Consider the following 6,000-nt stretch of genomic DNA (forward strand, 5'->3'; position numbering starts at 1 on the left):
TGTCATCTCTCCATTCCCACCCCATTAGCCTTGGTCACACTGCCTTGTCCAAGATTCCTGGCTCATGCCTGACCTTTAGTCACTCTACTCTGGACTTCATTCTCTACAAGTTGGGTCATTTCATCACTTTCCATGCAAAGATGTCACTGTTGAACCCTCAGATTCTCAGCTTATCTTCAGGACTGGGCTCCAAGTCTCACTTTCCTGAGAGACCTCCCTTCCTTCACCATTCCAGGATTTTTTTCTTTTATGCAAGTATGCCCAAAACCTGCCATTCATTTGACAAAGAATATGTTCCACAGCAAATTCTCCTGAACACAGGACCACGGGTGTTCCTACAAAACAATTATACTCCACTTAACCTGATGCTTACTCCTACAATATCTAACTCAGCCCTTCAACTGGAATAGGTGGTTACAAATATTTGGTTGGTGAGTTAACACAAATTAATGTTTTTCCTCAAATGCTTTATATCAAAGTCCAATCCTTCCCCCTCCTTTACCTCTTTGAAAACACCTAGATAATAACTCTGGTATCAGGCATGAGGTTCCTTCCCAGGAAGGCACCCCTTTCTGATACCTGGCCACATAAGTCCAGTAAACTTTCTTCCTCAGTGACCATCTTCTTTGGATGAATTTTGGTCCACCAAATAGGAAAGTTTAGTAACATCTGAAAGCCCAGTTTTGCCTATGTGAGACAGGCTAAATTTCTTACTTCAATTAAAAAGACAGGTTCTGCTAAGTTTTTGAAGTGGTGGCTCTATACCATGGCTACACATTAAAATTACCTAATAAGCAGGAACATAGAAAACTGATGCCACTCCGAAGATTTCGATGACTGACTTGGGTCACAAATTCCAACCAATTGCAAACTCTATTCACTAGATAGCAGTTCTGAAACTAACATGAGGTAATAATTAGCATGATTCAGGGTCCAGATTGCACGAATAAGCACTGAGAGATTTAAAACTGAAAGTAGTGGCCTCCCTGGTGTCCTGGGGCTAAGTCTCAGCACTATCACAACAATGGCCAGATTTCGATCCCTCCCCAGAGATCTAACCCACATGTGGTGCAGCAGACCTCTCCTGTCTCACCTGCTGCTCCCCTCAGCAGTGTATTTCAGTAGCTCTGCCTGTTCTACTCCCCACTCTGTCTCTAGTGAATCCTCTCAATCCCCCTCCAAACACACCTCTGGCCTGTACCCCGTTCTTCTATGCAAAAAGATCTTTAAAAAAATAAACTAGCAGGCCCTCCCTGGTGGTGCAGCGGGTTAAAGCACAGCATTGAGAAGCTAAAGTCACTTCCGCATGAGTTCGATTCCCGCCTGCCCCGGAGGTGACCACATGGCGCGGCAGACCTCTCCTGACCCGCCCGCTGCTCCCCTCAGCAGTGTACTTCGTAAATCTGCCTGTTCTGCTCCCCACTCTGTCTCTGGTGAAGCCTCTCACCACACCTGAGCCTCTGGCCTGTACCCCAGTTCTGTATGCACAAATAAATAAATCTTAAAAATAAAAAATAAAAAAATAAACTATCAAAGCAAAACTGAAAGGTAAACTATATAGGGACTTAACCCTGTGTTCATCATCACATTTGACTAATCCTCATCAGAACAAGGACTTCTGTACTGAAGTTCTCTAACTAGAGTCTCAGAAGTTTCTCCTAAACGCTCTGGCCCCTTGACAATACACATCAATGCTGCTGAGAGGCAGCACTGACACCAAATGGGAGTAGTACTGGAATTTTTGCCCTCTTAAGATCTGTCCACTCTTCTACCCAGACTCACCCTCCGCAGTGTTGCAGTGGCTGCAGCAGTCCCTGGCTCTGATTCTGTGGCATAAGCCCGATCACTCAAGTTGGCCTCGCGCTGCTAAGCTTGTTTTCTCATCAGTGAAATGGGAACCATAGTGTCACTGGTCTTTATGGGGCCACTGTCAGTATGAAGTGACAGGTGTACCCCATAAGTTACCCATTAACTGCAAATAGAAAAAACAGCAACTTTACAATAGAAAAAACTACCAGACACCTTTTAACCAGAGATGGTCATCAGGACAAAGCAGAGTCTTGTGTCCTCTTACATGGGACCTACAAAAGATGCTACTGGGACAACTAAAGAAATCTGAATATGGACTGTAAATCAGTAATATACCAATGTCAAATTCTTCTTTTTTTTTTAAGATTTATTTCATTTATGCATCCAAAAACTGGGGTATAGGCCAGAGATAGTAATACAGGAGGTGAGAGGATTCACCAGAAACAGAGTGGGGAGCAGAACAGGTGGATTAACTGAAATAGACTGCTGAGGGGAGTGGGTGAGACCAGAGGTCTGCTGTGCCATGTGGGGCAGGGATAGATTTCATGCTGTGGAGGCTACTGATAGCTTCATTGTGTTGAGACCAGGGAGGCCCAATGTCAAATTCTTGATTTTGATAGTTGTACTGTGATTATGTAAGAGGATGTCCTTATGTTTAGGAAATATACAATTAAGTATTTAGAAGGAAAGGGGCATAATGGTCATCAATTACTTGTAAATGGTTCAGGAAAAAAAGATAAGAAAAAAGAGAAAAAGGACCCTCCCTGGCGGCACAACAGATTAGAGTGCAGCACTGTGAAGCTTGCCACAACCACTTGGGCGTGAGTACGATCCCCAGTCAGGGAAGAGACCCACACGACATGGCAGACCTCTGATCCACCTGCTGCTCCCCTCAGCCGTGTACTTCATTGATCTGCCTGTTCTGCTCCCCACTCTGCCTCTGGTAAATCCTCTCACCGCTCCTGCACCTCTGACCTGCACCCCAGTTCTGTATGCATACATAAATAAATCTTATTAAAAAAAAAAAGAGCAAGAATCATCAAACAAGGCAAAAAACATAAACAAAAGGTGACTCTTAAAAAAAAGTGTTTAGGTGTTCCTATACAGTTGCTGGAGTTTTTCTATATTTTGAAGTTCTATTAAAATATACGTCATGGGCCCTCCCTGGTGGCGCAGCAGGTTAAAATACAGCACTAAGAAGCTAAAGCCACTTCAGCACGAGTTCAATCCCCAGCCCAGAGGTGATCCACGTGGCATGGCAGACCTCTCCTGATCTGCCTGCTCCTCCCCTCAGCAGTGTACTTCATCAGCCTGTTCTGCTCCCCACTCTGTCTCTAGTGAATCCTCTCACCGCCCCTGCACCTCTGGCCCATACCCCAATTCTGTATGCATAAATAATTTTTTTTTAATTTATATCACAAAATGTATGTCATGTAAAACATAAAGAAAATACACAGGAAGGAATGTGCAACACAGTCTGCCTCCCTCCCTAGACTTCAGTTCTTCCCTGGTAAAAGCAGGGATACTCATTAACAGTTGTGAAGCAAAGTCATCAGACCAACTCCTAAACTGCCAGCTTCTCCAACCCTCACTCCACCACTCACCTCACACCCTAGCACTCTGTCCACTAGCATTCCAGGTTCTAGGCATCCTACACAATGGGGTGCAGACTGAAGGATTCAAAACACACAGTCCCCTGAGCCTCCAAGTTTGTAAGGGGAAATGAAGGGTCCCCCCCCGAACTTATTTATTTACACGTTGTAAAGTTTTTACCCTTAAATTGCATTTTTCCCATTGGTCCAACCCTCTACCCTAATAATCACCAGGAAATGAAGGTGTTTTAAAAGGATTTCCCCCACAAACACAAAATATACCAAAAAAGGACTTAGTTTTAAAAGTGACTTGGGTTGTAATGGGAGAAAATGTCACAGTAGAGCCTGAAATTACTACATAGGGCTATATTTGCTTACGATTAAAAATAGTTATCTTCCCCTCCCAGCAGCCTTCTCTCCTGGAGGAAAAAAAAAAATCCCAGAGCAAACTTTTACCAATTTCAGAAGTCCCACAGCTAAAGGTCGAATCTGGGCAGGCTAAATCCAGTGTTTCCAGCATCAGATTCCCCACTAATGACCCCCAGTCACAGTTCAGAAGGTACAGGCTCAAACTGATGGCACTGGCCATCTGGTCCTTACCTTTGGACTTTACAATAAAAATAATTCATATAGAGATAAAAACTCTAATACACTAGGGCACAAGCGAAAAGGAGATTTCCTCCCCAAATCTTCAGTTTAAACAGGCGGGTTTCTTCAGTAGCTCTCCACAAATGACACATTTAATGTACCCTCTGAACACAAAAATATGAACACCTCTTTCTGGTTCATCCCTAAAGCTCAAATTTAGTCATATAACTCATAATTGTAATTTTTAAATTTTACTAGAATTGGGCCTTCCTGGCGGCGCAGGGGTTAAAGTCTCAGCTATTGCCAGCCACTGCCAGCCAGGGAGCTGACCTCCATGGCTCAGCAGACTTCTCCTGCACAGCCCACTGCTCCCCTCAGCAGTGTATTTTAGTCAGTCTACCTGTTCTGCTCCCCACTCTGTCTCTGGTGAATCTTCTCACCACCACCCCCACCTCTAGCCTACACCTGTTCTTATATCCATAAACAAAATGAATCTTAAAAAAAAAAAAAGGCCTTCAAATTTACACTCCCTCCAAAATATATGAAACTTTTCCCTTACTTTCACTAAAATTGAGTTATTGTCATACTCCTTCATTAATAGCAGGAGATGGAAAAGGAAAGAGAGATAAGTTACAAAGACACAAGATAACCATTCGCCCCCTCCGCTGCTTAATTAACGGGTGAATGGGTGTGGTGGCAGAAGATGTCATAAATTCAGGCTGGATGTAATGGCACTTCACAGTCGGTATGAGAATATGGGGTGGTGAGTATGCAGACAACTAATGAATGAAAACATGGCACTATGTTTTTCTAGTCAAACTTGACTACTTCAGAGGAAAATTGCGGTATGGAATTTATGAGCTCATTACCCCCAATAATAAGGTATGTGTGATGCTCTTTACTCCTACTGTTCATTCCTGAACTAATAACCCTCACCCTCTCAACCAGGGCACCTCCCGGGCCAAACCCAGAACAACTTGTAAGGAATCAAAGGCACATTGACTCTCCATGATTACTAGCCACAGGCAAAAGCCTCAGTTTCTCACTTCTGAAAAATACCAACTGAGGAAAAGTAAACCTTTACTTTTCTTTCTTTGCATAGACAGGGCAGGCTTAGCGCTCATACCTGTCTCATCCATTACTAAATTCATCCCCAGGACAAAGCACAGTGCCCAAGACATGTAATAACAACAGCATCTATCAAATGAACAAATAATTAAAACCCAGTACACACAGGGTTTGCCTGCCAGATACCAACCAACAGTCCCTCCATAGTCCCTCCATATTTGTACACTGTTTTATAAAGCTGCTTTAATACTTAAACACTTCCTATATCAAATTCCTTTTGTCCAGATTATAAACAGATTTATTACATGAGTAATGCATATAAAGCACTTAGAAAAGCACCTACACTTTAAAATATACATATTTACAGTATACAAATAATCTTTTTTAAAAAATTTTTTTAAAGATTTATTTACGCATACAGAACTGGGTTACAGGTCAGAGGGGTAGGGACGAGTGAGCGGCTTCACCAGAGACAGAGCAGGGAGCAGAACAGGCTAACTGAGGAAGTACACTGCTGAGGGAGGCAGCAGGCGGGTCAGGAGAGATCTGCCATGCCAAATGGATCACGTCCGGGGCTGGGGATAGAACTTATGCTTAAGTGGCTTTAATTTCTTAGGGCTGTGCTTTAACCCACTCTTACCATCAGGGAGGGTCCTATACAAATAATCCTAATCCTGTCACCCACAATCTCTTAGGAGTATGTTTGTGTGCTTCAAACAATTTACATAAGCAGACAAGCTAAGGAACACAGACATCGTTACGTACACCAATGGATATCCTGCTTTCTCTACACCAGATCCAAAAATGAAATAAAATTACCAAGGTTAAAGTCTGTCTCTCTCTCCCTCTCTCTCACGCACACACACCCCTGCTTGGTTAATCCCTGAATCTTTCCCTCAAACACACACACACACACACACACACTCTCTCTCTCTCCCCCCCC

At 43.3% G+C, this 6,000-nt stretch overlaps 1 protein-coding gene across 4 annotated transcripts in view; it reads right to left on the reverse strand.

Moving 5' to 3' along the window:
• DAG1 (dystroglycan 1 (dystrophin-associated glycoprotein 1)) overlaps nt 1-6,000 on the reverse strand; it is a 47,434-nt gene that overhangs the window by 25,396 nt on the left and 16,038 nt on the right. Inside the window, exon 3 of one of the 4 annotated variants that reach the window (XM_012720395.1) lies at nt 1,783-1,972. The exons of the other annotated variants lie outside the window; for them this stretch is intronic. The gene's annotated coding sequence lies outside the window, so the exon portion shown is untranslated. The remainder of the gene's footprint in view (nt 1-1,782; nt 1,973-6,000) is intronic. 4 annotated transcript variants of the gene reach the window in all.

Source organism: Condylura cristata, unplaced genomic scaffold (assembly GCF_000260355.1).
Source record: "Condylura cristata isolate star-nosed mole 26May11 unplaced genomic scaffold, ConCri1.0 scaffold00004, whole genome shotgun sequence".
Lineage (NCBI taxonomy): Eukaryota > Metazoa > Chordata > Mammalia > Eulipotyphla > Talpidae > Condylura > Condylura cristata.